The 15533-nt window shown below is 35.1% G+C and overlaps 1 long non-coding RNA gene across 1 annotated transcript; it reads right to left on the reverse strand.

Annotated features, from left to right (window-relative positions):
• Positions 1–6: 6 nt before the first annotated feature.
• LOC134373843 (uncharacterized) lies at positions 7–13774 on the reverse strand. The gene is made up of 5 exons (XR_010022995.1): positions 13316–13774; positions 10934–11001; positions 10264–10349; positions 5182–5251; positions 7–369 (listed from the first exon to the last, which is right to left on the reverse strand). It is a non-coding gene; the product is annotated as an uncharacterized LOC134373843 (long non-coding RNA).
• Between the last annotated feature and the right edge of the window lie 1759 nt (positions 13775–15533).

The following is a 15533-nucleotide window of genomic DNA, read 5'->3' on the forward strand; positions in this document are numbered from 1 at the left end:
GTTAGAGAAATTTTATTAAAATTAACATTCCACGAGGTAATAATCATACAAATCAAATGGCAAAAAATTCCAGGCATACAAACTCTCATCTGTGTTACTGTGCCATCCTTCTTCTTCAAATGTCAAAAATGTACTTGTTTTAATGATACAAAAAGTCTTTGGAAAGTCAAATCCACTGTCCATTTATGTTGGGTAAGAAACCTATGTCTTCATTCATTTCATGGAATCCATGTTAAAAGAACCCTGTCTTGGTTGCATATTATCACAGCACTCTTGTATTAATCCATTCTCCTCAATTCCCCATAGTGGACTGCCATCTTGATTTCTCAGTGGTACGGTCCATTTGAGACTCTTCAAGCTGACTGGGTGCTTGATGAAAAAATTAAAAGAAAAAAATGGTGTTGGAATACCAATAATCTTATTCTTTCAAACAGAAAACATCCACCCACCTTGAAGATATCCTACCATACACAAAGCTTTAATTTTGTAACAGCTTTCAACTAAGAAACTGTATTATATTAAAACTGTATGCAATGCACACACACAACTTTCTCAATGGTAGGATCAAAAAGACTACACAGAAGTAACAAAGTTCTACTGTCACAGATACATTTGTATCCATAAAAAAGGGGCAGTGAAGAGTCAAATTTTTAATATTTAACACTAGCATGGTTATACTGTGTATATAAAAAGTAAAAACAAAAATTAAGATTCAAAATTCCTGGAAAGCTAAATTACAGAAACGCTGTGGATTCTAAATTTCAATGCAGAAAACTTTCCAAGCTTCTTCAAAGAAAACTAATTATAGAAAAGAATCTTAAGGGATTTACCAAAAAAAAAAAAAAAAAAGCAGTGGATCACAGTATAGTTTTCCAGTCCAACAGATGTTAATTTTGTTTAGATAACACAAAAGGCCAATATAGATGGTACCAACTTTAGTTACATTTCTGAGAATGCAGAAAATAGGCAGCCACCACAAAAAAGATGATCAAATATGCAAAATATCTCCCTGGTTTATTTGATATTTGCCATAAAATGCTATCAGTTCTCAAATTATATACAACTAAAATAAAACATGCTCATTGACAAAATATCAAATGTTTCTCATGGAAAAATAAATCCATTACTTAAATAATTTGAATTGAAGCAAGAAGTGGGAAGCCAGGTGATCTTGTCATTAAATAAATGATCCAGATTCATCATGATCAAACATAATTAGAAAAACAAGTTTTAAACAAGTTTTAAATCTTGGTCTTTATAAATTTTGTAGCTCTCCAAATGAATTTGTGGAGATAGAGCCAGAGTGACTTATTTGGAGGTAAACAAATATAAGGGCATTTTTGCTCATTAGGTCGTTTTCTTGTCTTCCCAAATAATTAGCACATGTCTACTACATACAATACAAAAATCTACTTTAAAAACTATTTGGTTAACCAAGCAATAATGCCACTCATATTAAAAAATACTGACTGAAAAGGAGTGTAACAACATCAGTAATAAACATCAAAAGCTCTATTTCCTTAAGAAATTTTCCTGATTTCTCCCAAGTCTTAAAAGGAGAACTCAATAATCCATTCATCCCACATCAGAGAAATATCTTCCATTTGACTTGTTCACTCCTTAAAATTAAGGAACATGTATACAGATGTATAAAAATAAAAAAACCATCATTCCTCTCTCAAACAAAGTTAATTATAAACCAATTTCTCTTCAATCTCTGTTGTTATAATGCAAGGTCAAGCTCTAAATGAAATTGGTGATGCAAATACTATTATGATAAACACTAAGATTGCATTAATATCAAGTTACCGTCCTTTCAACAGCTATAGATTAAATGCATTTAATTTGGTACATTAAATGATAAACTCAATACTTTATTCTTCTGCATGGGACAAGAGGGAAAAGTTACCCAGGACATTATATGAAATTTCCCTCTAAAACCTTTGTGCATGCGTGTGTGTGCGTATTTTTTTTTTTTAATCAAAAGAAAACCTAATGACATTATTAAAATCATTCTAAAATTACTCAATAATTTAAATGCTCTGGTTTATGTAACAATAGAGATTTAAAACTAGCATACTTATCATGCTGTCACATCCAGTTATATATTTAAGATAGGTAAAAGAAAGAAGCCATGATCAATCTGCCCTCCTTAAGCCAACCCAAAGCCAAAAGTGAGAATCTTGTTCTTAAAGTGCTCAGTCAAAAATATAGGAATGTTCATTTATTCTCACAAAATTCAAAATTCTTATAAAAACTAAATTTGCAAATAAGCAGTTGTTTTAAAAAACAAACAAAAAAAGGTATCAGGCATGAGATCTATGAGCCTAGAAATTTTCTTATTAACAAAATCCACAGCATGTCACCTGCAAATTAGAAATAATCCTAATACCTACCTCTTGTGGTAGTAGTGAGGACTAAATGAATTAATACATTTATAGCATTTACATTACCTGGCATATAGAAAGATCTCAATAAATGTTAGCTATCATCCCAATATACCACAATAATCAAAGTACTTGGAGACCTAGAAACTAACCTTCTTGAATCAAAATAATTTATACTCCAATAGTAAGAGTACCTCTGAAGAACATACAAGGTCTTGGAGTCAATTATTCAGAGACAAAGTACTTTGATTTAAAAAGAAAAATTAGTCTTGCATTAAAATAAAATCAGTATCCTACAGAAAACTGGGTATGGTTTAGATATCAAAGACCTACTCTACTTCCCGCTCCAGTAACTTGTGAATTACTGCAGACATACTGAAAAGATGATGCTTTGAGATCTAAAATTCCATAATCAGACAGACCTAGAATTTTTGTATTTTACATATAACCTTCAAGCTCATAATATGAATGGTCAGGAAAATTTTTCCACTTTGATATTCACTAATTTATACTTCCATTGCCGGTTCTAAGATAACAATTCCCACAGCAAAGGTAAAACCTTCAATGGCAACAAAGTTTCAATAAGTAACTGCTACCTCCTAAAATCCCCAAATATTATACAGCCAGAAGTTAAAAACATAAAATTGATCATGGAGGCCTTTTCTTTAACTCTATTCCAGTATATTTGGTCCAAAAACACTGCAACATTATAAAATACACTGTTAGTTGAAATTCAAGCAAGTGATTCATCATCTGGACTGGGTTTAAGTAGGGCTCTCCTAAAATAAACAATCTCCTTACCTCTATATCTCAGCAAACTTTTCCATTTTTAATAGCAAAGAAAAATGTGAGGAGAAGAAAGGACCACAAGGAAAAATAAATTATTAATTTTTATTATTATTTTAAAACTTAAACTCCTATTTCAAAACCAAAAGGACAAATGGATAGAAAATTATAATCTAGAGCAAAACTTCATCCTTCTCATCATGTAATTAAGATTCTTGGTGCTTATGACTCGATTTCAATATTCCTTGTACTTTGTGTTTATATACATATGTACATATATATATATGGGGGGGTGGCCAATAAGGGAGAGCCAGACCCCTAACGTTGGTATTACAAGGTAGCACAGCACTCTAACTAATTGGGCTACTCTGCCAGCCCTGTACTTTGTTTTTAAATATGAAAACATTCATGTGAGAAAGCCCTGAAAAGGAAATTCATACATTTTGTCATATTACCAAAAATAGCTTGAATCCTCAATAGAATAAATGTTAACAAGTATGGATCTTAACTTTAAAGATGGGCATAAAAACTAACTATTAAATCATCAGAAAGAGACTAGCCAGGTATTCATCCTAAGTGAACAAGGTCATTTATGACAACTAAGGAAAAGAGTCATCTTAAGGTTTTAAAATCAAATCAAATCTTCCTAATCACTTCTATTGGTTTAAAACTTGACTGCATATGCACGTTAACAGACCAAGAGTCACAAAAAGAGAGTTCTTGTCACTTTTAATTTTTACTAAGTCAAGATTTTGGTTTTTGGGCATAGCTAAAAATCAATTTTTAACACATTATAACTGATGTTATAATAATAAATTTCACCCTTTTTATTGTACTCAAAACACTAGTTGATAAACTATGCTTAACAAAAGCTGTATTTATACAATAAAGCAACAAGTATTTATTAAGCATCTACTATGTGCCAGGTAACTCATCTTTTTAAAATATGATCAGACATAAGGTTAATAATTGTCCTGTATTACAGAAGTTTTCATCTGTATTCTCACCATTCCCCCATCAAAAAACAAAAACAAACCAAAAATAGAACTTCCATTTTGCAGGCCCTAGTAACCATTTATACAATGGAAGCTGAAGAAATAATAGGAGGCAAAAATTATCATCTAGAAACTAGATTTCCAAATGTGATTTAAGAAGTATTATTCGTATGAAATAGCTACTAAATAATTACCTAAAAAGTTCCATCAATAATAAATAAATCCTTTTGAGAATTCATCCAAATTCATTTATACAATCTTCCCACCAACTCTTTCCCACTATTTCTTATGCTGGGAGTTAGAAAATTTCACAGAGGTGGTAACCATGCCTTCTAATACCAAAGCATAGCCTCAATATCAATCAGCCTAAAGAACTTTTTGTTGGGCTTTCAGGCTTAAAGAAAGTTCAGAATTACTTAATTTATTAGAAGTAATTACAACATTGGAAATTATTAAGAAGTATGTTCAATTACCACAGGAGAACCCAAGGACTTCTGAGTTCTACACAGGTAGAGTGAAGTTGACAAAAGCGATAGATCGAGGACTAGGGTTGGCAAGCTTTCCTTATAGGACAAATAGTAAATATTTTAAGCTCTGTGGCCAGTCGATACAACTCCTCTCAACTCTGCCACCATAACGGGAAAGCCACCACAAACAATATCTAAATGAAAGAGCATGGCTGTGTTGCAATAAAACTTTACAAGGAGTTTACCAACATAAGGATCTAAAACAAGAGTGTGAGAAGCATGTCAAAATGTGGGTTTGTTTGCATTTTATCTTTACCTGAGTTTAAGCAAAAAAAGCAGATAAAAATAGGTTGAAGTAAACTAATCAGCAAAATTTTATTAATAAACTTCACATGCATCTAATCTAACCATGTTGATTTTCTTGTACTATTTTGAGCTTCACTAACCCTTCTATGTTTTTACAATTCTAACTCAATTACTCAAAATTTCCAAAGTCATATTTAAAATTAAAAAACAGATTAAACATGCAAAATGATTAATACTTACTAAATGCTTCCAACAGTGTCTACTACTTTGTACAGGCCCTTTAGAGTATTCAGTCTGGGGATTCACATTTCTGCAGAGGACAAAAAGGATATAATTTTATGCACAGAAAAAGACAAAAATAGGTTATTAAAAGCCATAATTTATATCAAAACTTCAACATCTTGTAAAGATGACTCACCAATAGACCAATAAATGAATATATGAATTTATGAATATAGTGTAAACATGAGAGAGAAAGCTCTAAGGATCTTAGATTTGGCTATACAGGAGGCTCTCATATAGAATAAGTTACTATAAAATCACAAGCGTAAGTCTCAGCTCCCAAGTACTCCAAAAGGGTAGGTAAATATTTGGGCTCCTTAAGTGGATCTGATGGGCAGCAAGGGTTGGAAATCACTCCTTACCAGCATAGAACTATTTTATCTTCTGGTCTTTCATCTAACTAAACTTTCAAGCCTTATAAAAGAAAGCTTCCATTACCTACCTGACGAGGTCACTTTTCTCACTTCTTAGTATTATCCCCCATTATTGTGTACTTTAACCAACACTATTCTATGATAAAGTATTAGAAAGAAACCTTAGTCATCATTTCAAACTACAACTAATTGTATTGATCTACTCAACTGAAGCAACACTAATCCTTTCTAAAAAAATGTACTTTATAACAAATGTATTTTATCCATACCTTTCACTACCTTGACTTAAATACCTCATAACTAAACCCGGAAATAGGATATCACAAGTATCTTCTGAAAAGGTATATGCTTTTTTCAGTCGCCCGTTCCCAAATATAATAATCACAATATTTAGAGAAACAAAAAAAGTTGTTTTTAAAGTTCATTATGAAAATGTAGCAATTTAAGGTTTTTAGAAGGCAACCAACCTAAGTTTCGGATTTAAGTTAAAACTAAGCTACCCAAATGCTTTTCTAGACTAGTTTTCAAATTATACAGCAAGTCCCTTACCAAATCTAAATTCCGTTAGTCATTCTGATAAGTCATAATCAAGAAATATAGCAAAGATCTGATTCAAAATTACTGTAAGAGTAGGTACTAAAATATCTTCCCAACAAACAAACAAATAAAGCAATTTAAAAGAAATACATTTTAGCTTCCAATTTTAATCCGACCTTATAAGGAAGAGAAGATTTTGAGAACAAAGACAAATCTTAAACCACCCAAGTAAAATAAATTGACTTAACCCCTAGGAGAAGGGTAGAATTGACTTAAGGAATCTTGGTGAAAGAAGTGTCTATTGGGAAATCCCTCACACTTGTTTGATAATATGCTTATAAATAAGCTACCTAGGAGTACAAGAAATATGTGCGTGCCTCTGGTTTCTCACCCCACCAGCAACAGAAAAGGACTAGGATCTCACGTCGCATCACCATGAAAATTACTGACACCAATGTAATCTACCATGGCATTTCCTTCCCCCAAATTAACAAAGTCTGAAATAGTACTTTGCCATCCTTTGAAATGGGGCAGAGGGTAGCAGAGTTCAGCTTAAACAGACTACAAAAATTGGTGATTTTGCTCATATTTCTACCTACCCTTAATATTTTGAAATTTATAAATGGTTTCTGATTTAATAATAAGTTACAGGTATAATAAATGTAACCATTTTGGTTGCTGGTCTTTTTTTAAAAAGGAGAGAATGACTTTAGTCAATTCTTATATTATCCTTATTAGTCCATTTGTGCTTTTCTTAGTAGACTCGGCTGTGTCACCTTTTAAATTCCTTAAAACAATTTTTTTGGAATGTACAGGGATCCAAACCCTTGACAACTTGGTGTTATCAACACTGCATTCTAACCCTAACTGAGCTAACCAGCAGACTCCTTAAAACAATTTTTCTTTAATTTAAATGAATAGTAAAATCTAAGAGAACTATGAAATTTAAGAAATCTTCTACAAAAATAAGGTAATGATAAAGTCACTAAGAAAACTCTACCATAAGACAACTTATCTAGCTTGATAATCTAAACTAAAATAATTATGACTATTATGCAATACACATTAAAGATATAATTGCTTGTTTGGGAAATACTCAATTTCAAATAAATGGCTTAGTTTCAAAAGGCAAAGGAACACTTTCCAAAACAAAGACCTATTACGCATTATACAATGTATAAATCAAAACTTTTATCAAATTGTTATAGAAAACATGCTACTTGAATGTTACAATAAAGTTACATATTTATAACATCAGGTCCAGAATATCCTTCAATTTAAATCCTAAAGAGTAATCATTTGGAAATAACAGCAAATTTGAAAATAAAAGTTTGCACTGAACCACTCAATCTGCAAGGGGAAGATACCTGGTGAAATGAAGGTATAATATAGAAATTTCTTAAAAGAAATTAGATTATATCAGCCATGCAAACTATAAATCCTCTATCCTCTTATTTATAATCTTGGTCAGCTGTAAACATTACACTCAACTTTAAATATATTTAATAAATTATAAGATGTTTTTATTGCAGCATTCTAAATACTTCTTGTTTAAAGACAATCTCACACCTTAATTGCTTTGCTAAGATAAATTTTCCAGTATGTCTGTATTTATACTACTTACTAATATTTTGGAATGCCTAAAAATCAATAAGAAAGTTAGGTACAGTATTGTCCCAAGTCTTATGTTATTCCAGTAGTTTCGCCACAGAAATAAACATTATTTGCCATACAAAAATTACAAAGTTTGTATAAAAGAACTAGACACTCCTTCCAATTATTTTTAATCACGCAATTTCGAAGCTTAGAGGGATCTTAAGAGACTGGAAATTCCAAAGCCTTCATACAAATTTGGAGATGAAGGCCTACAAAGAATAAAATTGTCAAGATTGCAGGGCTTATATACATTAGAAGCTCGGTCTCCTTATTGCTGAATCATAGTTATATTTTCCACTCTATCACACACCTTTGATTAAAGCGGAAGATAGAGGTGTCCTTGAATATTTTTTTTCCCTTAAGCCTCTTTGCAAATAATAAAACTCCAGAGGAGAAAGAATAAACTGTCCACAGCCCAAATTTTTAAATAACCAAGAAACAACTATGAAGAACAGTAAACTAAACTTGAAAGAAAACTTACATTTCATATTACCTATTTCTTATAATCTACTCTAAATGTAATGTCATGGTTCATGAAACCTTCTGATTAACAATGGCCTGGCTTCTTTCATATCTGTGGAATGTCAGGTAATTTTTTGAACTGTTACTATCAGAATAACAAACGCAATCCAACCCAATCACCAGCTTGATCCGATTTTTATGATTCAAGAATACAAAATGCTAAAATAAAAACAAATATTTAAGTATTTACCACTTTCGTTCTTAAGCAGAAAACAGTGGTAAATAATTTACTTTTCTTATGAGATAATTTTAAATGATATAACAGTATCTACATTATCTACTATATTTATTTTATAGATAATATATTCTACATAATAGTATCTACATTTACATTTTCCCTCATGTACCATTTTTGTCCGTTATACAAAATTGGCTCAAGCAGTAAATATCAAAACACTATCATAAAGACCGAAGAACATACAGATTTTTATAACATGATTTATTTAAATCCTTTATCTTGTTCATAACCAAAGGGAAGCTGTATTCCACTACACTGGGGATTAACTTAGAGGTTACTCTATCATTTACAAGATTTTTTTAAATTATTGGTACTAGTATAAAAAAGATAAGTCTTCATTTAACATTTCCAACCTTTTCCAGGTGTTTATATTTTCCTTTTTTTATAGATCAAATTATACCTTTGGTAGGTCATCATAAATTTATTGCTTATTTATAAACTTACATTATGTTTCACATAAAAGGCCTATCAATTTTTCTAACAGTGCCCAACCACACAAATGCCAATTTAATATCCTATGAGTTACACAGAAGAAACCCTGATCTTGGCATTTGTATTAAGGAAGCTAGGGATGAAGGATATTGACTTTTTTTTTGTATGTTTTAAACTTTAAAACACTATAGTTAAAAATCTAACATTTAGTTTTCTTTTGTACACTATAATGAACACAAATTTGATCAAACTGCAAAAAGGAATTAAAAGAAGCTAAAGCAAAAGCGTATTTTTAATCACCTATTTGAATCGATGGGATAAACTAACACCAACCAATAAAAGATTGTACTTTATTTTTCACATAAATTTCAAAGAAAAAGGTAAACTTGCCCTTATTTTAATTGATCATTTGTCAATTCTAAAAATTTCCCAAGACATCCCTTATTTTGTAACATATTTCCTCTGGTCAGTCACTTACTAATAACAGGTTGACATTAATTTCCAGATTCAATGTTAACTTAGGAATAAAGACTTGTTTCCTTAAAAATATCAGTGGACATATTCTTTTCATTCACTTATCCAGATTTAAGATGTCACAGTATTGTATGTATGGTATTCTGGGCCCAATACCTATTGTGCTTGAAAATTATTTCTACCTTTTACGTTTTAAAAACACTTACTAAGCTATGAATTAGAGGTCTCTTCAGATGATGTGTTGCTTTAATTTCCTGAAAAACAACTCACTTTTGTAACTGGAAAAAAACTCATGAATTTAAAATGAATATTTTAAATCTATTAAATAATAACTAAGATATGAAAACGTCTATTTAGTTCTTGAAGTGTGTTTCCACGTCTATTTAGTTCTCTAAGTGTGGTTCTTTTAAGAATCATATAATCATCAAATGTAAAATTCTAGGCCATTCCTAAAATGTGATCTGTATCGTCAAAAAAAAAAAAAAGGCTAAGAATGTACATTTCAGATTGTAAGGGCACAATTCTGATGACTCTACTGCAGATTTAACTATAATTCTAAAGCAGCATTTTATTGCCAAGTACTAAATGTCTTACTGCTCCAATGTAAATTATATGCATCAACTGTTTTTTAATAGTAATACAAGCATTTTTATGTAAGGCAAAGAAATTCGATGTGTCTTTTTCTCATCCTTTTCTAGAGATAAAGAAAACAGTCTAGTTTGTTTCATTGATAAACTTTGGTGATATTTTCCTACTCAAATGTTGCAACTATTCAATTTCAGATGTTGGGTTAAAACATTTACTTACTTGCTATATAAAATACAGACTTTCCCAAAGATTTCCTTTATCCTCAAGGATAAAATTCCAATGTTGCAGTCTTCAAAATGGTATACCTTTTAGGAAAACAAACAATATTCTAAACAACTTACTAAGAAACCAATAACTAGCAAGTAAGAAATAAGCGCTTTAAAACTTTTTAATTACAGAAAAGAAACAAAAACTGAAATCCACACTCAAAATCTGATTTTTAAGATGTTTTTCCCTAAAATCTATCAGCATGAATAGCAAGCCAGCTCAAATTTTCCAATAAATTTCTTTAAATATTTAAAAGATTAAAATCATTTGCACAGCTAAAAAGAAAAAAGTGTATCTTTGGTTCATGGTTTTCCCGTAAATATGTCTTTCCTTGTTCCAAAAATTAAACAAAGGCTTAAAGGACCTTACATATCTCAAACTTCTCAAAGGGTTCATTAAGTTACAATGACTGTGCACAAATACTTTTAATCTTTCATTCAGGGAAAAGGTTTATTAAAGGCTTTGTAAAATTATTTCAGATATTTAGTTTTAATAAGCACGACGTTTTAAAAAATCACATAAATATTCATTGGTTACTTGAAATTTAAATTACCAAAGAACAAAACAAAAACCTAAGAAGCTAATTTTTACGTCAAAGTAATAAAAATTTACCCAAGCTTACCTCAAATAAAAAAACTGTATTTGTTCAGAACCATCAGCAACCAAATTAATTTTAATCTTGTAAGTTACCTTTTAAAAAGAAAAACAGGAAGATGATATCAATGTTTTTATTTTTATACATTTCTTAGCCAAAGAGTCAGTGTGATAAAACAATGAGAAAATATTCCAAAGACAAAATCTATGTGCAAATTTAAGAGACGACTCATCGACACACAACCTGTACATTTAACATTTAAGTTGCAGTAATTTCTTATCTTAATATCTATCAGTCTTTGTTTTCCTCATCTTTTGGTTGTATTGACAAATACTAGGGATTAAGGCATTGGAATTAAAAATAAAGAAAATGCAAATCTTTGGACAGATTTAACATTATGCCCTATGTTTTTATTTTTATTTTTCCTTTTCTGATGCCAGGCAATTTAAAAAGTTTACCATTTTTAAAGACTGAAATCATCTTAACGTTTCCTTTACCATCTAGAAGTACCTTTTACAATTATCAGCAATTAAAAATTAACTCTTCCAAGAGAAATTAGTGAAGTTAAAATGGCCACTGGTTACTTTAAATTTTAAACCACAAGTTATTTGATCTCACCAAGTAGGATATTAGCTTTGTTTTTTAAGCAAGTCTAAAACTTGTAGCATCTGTGACCTTCACTCAATTTCAACCAGGGTCTTGAGTATTTTCAGGCTTTCTCCTCCCCTATTTATCATGTAAAAACATCTCTAAAGATGTTTAAGGAGATTAAATTGCTAGCAATTATTTTGCATTTCACTATTCAGAAAGGATTCTGAAGAACTACGTTCAGAGTATCAATTTAAAACCAATTTCAGTATTCAAAAATTTAAACCAAAACTGGTATTTAAACAACAGATTCTGTAAAATCAAGATATACGCAACTGATACAAGATGTACTAGTATAGGGAAACTATTCAAAAATAAAACAATTTTACTGGAAAAAATACCCTTGGAAATATGGTCAAAGAAACCAGTGTCTTTGATTTTAAATGTACTGTAAGTCTGCCCAACACTATTTTTACGTAGATCTGCACCTTTACAACACAAGAGGTCCGCAGAATGAAGACAAATATATTGTAAAATACACAAAGGTTTGTGCGTTTCTGGTTTGTTCTTCAAACCATTAAACTTAAATTCCACTTCAAACATTTTTGTTGTTGTTTAGAGACTACACAAAGAACTCTGCAAAATTTTCTGAAAACTGTATTTTTAAGATACTGTTCAGTTTTAAGCACAGCTAGATTTTTATACAAGCAACAAATGCAACAAATATGGCTCCTCTTCATCGCCCATTACCGAGAGCAGTCCTACTTTAATATTTACACTACGAAAAAGTAACTTCACGAAGAGACTTGCTGTCAGTATATTCCTTTGTAAGTTTTCCGATCATGGCTTGTTATATATAACACAACATTTCTTAAAATAATAAAATAGTGAACTTAAACTTTTAAAGACTAGGACCTGACCCAAGTACGTTCTAACACTCAGGTGTGAGAAGTTACAAATAACGGCTCCTTATGACGTTTTTTAAAAGTACCACACAGAATATTTAATCATATTCAAATATCCGGATGTCAATGATCTTGGCGTAATTACTCGGTAAAATAAACTATCTTAATCAAACGTCATCGTCTAGCACCGTAATTACCAAATCTATTCCCATTAAATAACCTTGACGATACAGTAAACTTGTCTTCCTAATTTTTAAATACCAGAAGCACTCCTCCAACTTGCGTTTTTAAAAGACAACCTAAACGTCACAGAGGTTTAATAAGCAGCAAGTACCTTCGCATCTATTACACTGCAGCCGTTTTCAAAATCGGCTTTGAAAGAGTTAAAAGCCAACACCCAATTGGGGAGAAAAAAACAAGTTTTATTTTTGTTTAAACGTAGTCAGGGTTCCATTGTTCTTTTAAATTCGACCATGAAGATGAGTTCCCCCACCTCACCGGAAAGAGGCTAAAAAAGCTCCTCCGTTGGAGAACCTGAAATGGATTTTTTACCCCAATATCAAAATAACTCACCAGGACAGAAAGAGGCTCTCCTCGTGCGTTGCCCCTCGGGTTCCCGCCGGCCGTCACCCGCCGCCGCCCTTCCCGGGCGGGTCCGGGTCCCGGCAGGGAGGACGCCCACCCGCCGGCCGCGGGGACCAGCGTCTCTCCCACCCCGGGGCCCCGCGACCCAGGCCCACGGCGCCGAGGCGCATCCCGCCCTTGAGAGCCGGCCCGAGACCCCAGAGGGGTTGTCTGGGGAGAGAGCCGTCCGGCGAGGCCCGGCCCGCCGCCCCCTCCTGCTCGCGCGCTCAAGGACATTTTGCTTTTCCTCCCAAGGACAAAGGACAATAAAAGGAGCCGGGGAGCCACTCACCGGATCCGAGTTCGGCCGCCGGCACCTCCTTGTCGCTCATACCCGAGTCCAGGGCCGGACCGCCCGCCAGAGTCTCCGGCCCGCATCGGGTCCAGCCGCCCGGGCCCCGGGGAGCCTCCACTGCCGCTGCCGCAGCGGCGCTTTCGGCGTCGCGGGCCCGGCCGCCCCGGGCGCCTCTGCTGCGGGCTCCGAAACGGTCGCGCCGCCCGCCTTACCTCAGCCGCGGCCGCCCCGCTCGCGCGGGCCTTCGAACCGCCAGGGCGCAGCTCCCCGCCGGCCCGCGGGCCCCGCGACCGCGGCGGAACGCCTGACAGCTCGGGGTGCTGCTGCCTCTCCGGCCATCTTGTGCCGTGTGTGTGGTGTCTCTCTCCCGTCTCCTCTCTCGGCTTTACTCCCTCCTCCTCCTCCCCCCGCCCCACACACCACACAACATGGCCTCTTCGCTGCGGCGGCGACGGCTGCAGCGGCGGCAGGGGCTCCGCTGCGCTCCAGCCCGCTCCCCTCCCCCACCTTCCCCGCCTCCCGCCCGCAGCCAGCGTCCCCACCGCGCACGCGCTCCACTGCCCGCCCGCCGCAGCCATTGGCTCCGCGAGCTTCCTGCCATCCCTCCCCGGGAGCGGCCTCACGCACACTCGCTAGCGTCTTTCTCCCGCCCAACAACAACTATTTCCACCCTACTGGCTAGTTTTGACCCCACCCCTTCCGCTGCCTTTGTGCCGATAGGTTGGCCTTAGTGCCATTTAACGCCCGTAGGCGTTTCTGGTTGTCTTGGGAAGTCCCGGGCCGCGATTGGCTGGTGATGGAACCTTTGGGTTTGGAGCCGAGACGACGTTTTTTGCCCTGCAGTGCGGACCCCTCCGGGCTGGCTGGAGGGTTCCAAGCGCAGGCTAGGCAAGAGCAGAATCTTTAGTATGGAGGTCTACAGGTGATGGCTTCGCTTCTGGAAAAAGCTTAGACTTCGATGTTTCTGAGTTCAGATTTTGTCTTCTTTTAAAAAGGAAAAGAAAAAAAAAAAGATGACTGACAGGATGATGAGCAAATAAGATGCAGGTCCATGGCCTTTGGGCAAGCAGCCATATCCTCAAGATATTTTTTTCTAAGCACCCAGGACAAAGAGTCAGGACCAGTGATTTTACAACCAGCACATCCCCTAGCCCAGTGTCCGAATTGAAATGCCATTTCTTTGGGGGTTTGTAAGTTGCCTGTTGCCTATTTACGTGAGACAGCCTATTAGTATGTCCAGGGTCCTGAATCCTTAACGCATAAGTCTCTCACAATATTGGTTGACTGGATTTCACCATCTAGGGCGTGTCTGTTAAAGTGGTAATTTGAACCTGAACAATCCCAGTCTAGCTGCCCAACCTTCTACAAGAGAATCAGGTAAAAGAAGCTCGTTTCATCTCAACAAATCTCACTTTTCTTCATTACTTCTTCCTACTTCATTCTGGAAGCAACTCTAGGCAAGCCACAGGAAAAAATGAAAACCTAAACTTGTCTGAAACGGATGGGAAAAGAAAAAGAAGGCCAGCATTTGGAAATGTTGCCCCTTTTGGCAAGGGACCTTGGGAAAGGGAAAAGAACACCAGATGCTCTTAGTTTTAAAAGATTTTTTGAGGGGAGAGGTCTTGGGGGTGAGGGGAACAACTCCTTAAGTTCTCTTGAGACCCTGTCCTTGGGTTAGCCAGAGAATGTTACCTACACATAGAGCTTAGGAACTAGTTCTGGCCCCTTCTTTTAAAAATGACACAGTTTTTAATTGGCTTTGCTCAATATGCCACAGCCACCTAGGACAGAGTTAGGACTAGATCCCAAGTCTCCTGACTTTTTATAGATCTTGGGTTCTATGAAACTTGGCCACCCTCCTTGGCAATATACTTTAAGCTGTAAGTGAACACACACAAAAATGCTTCTTTTTAAATGTTCTTCATTTAATTTCCAAGAAATGTTCCCTTACACAGAGTAGTTTGAACACTGTGGACCTGCAACAAGGCTATTTTCTCTGAAATGACACCACCCTGACCCTTTTCTCTCCTTCTTCCTGGTACGTTCTTTCTGGCCGTTGTCCACTCCCTTTTCCTTCCCTTTTTCCTCTCCTACCACTACCTGAAAACCGTCCATGATTCTGTCTTTCCAGATTCATCACCAGGTACTTCTGTGCCAGCAAAACGGGTCTGAACAGGCCTTTATGAAGATAATAATGGCTGAAAAGCATTGAGTT

The sequence above is a fragment of the Cynocephalus volans genome, chromosome 3 (assembly GCF_027409185.1).
Source record: "Cynocephalus volans isolate mCynVol1 chromosome 3, mCynVol1.pri, whole genome shotgun sequence".
In the NCBI taxonomy this organism is placed as follows: Eukaryota; Metazoa; Chordata; class Mammalia; order Dermoptera; family Cynocephalidae; genus Cynocephalus; species Cynocephalus volans.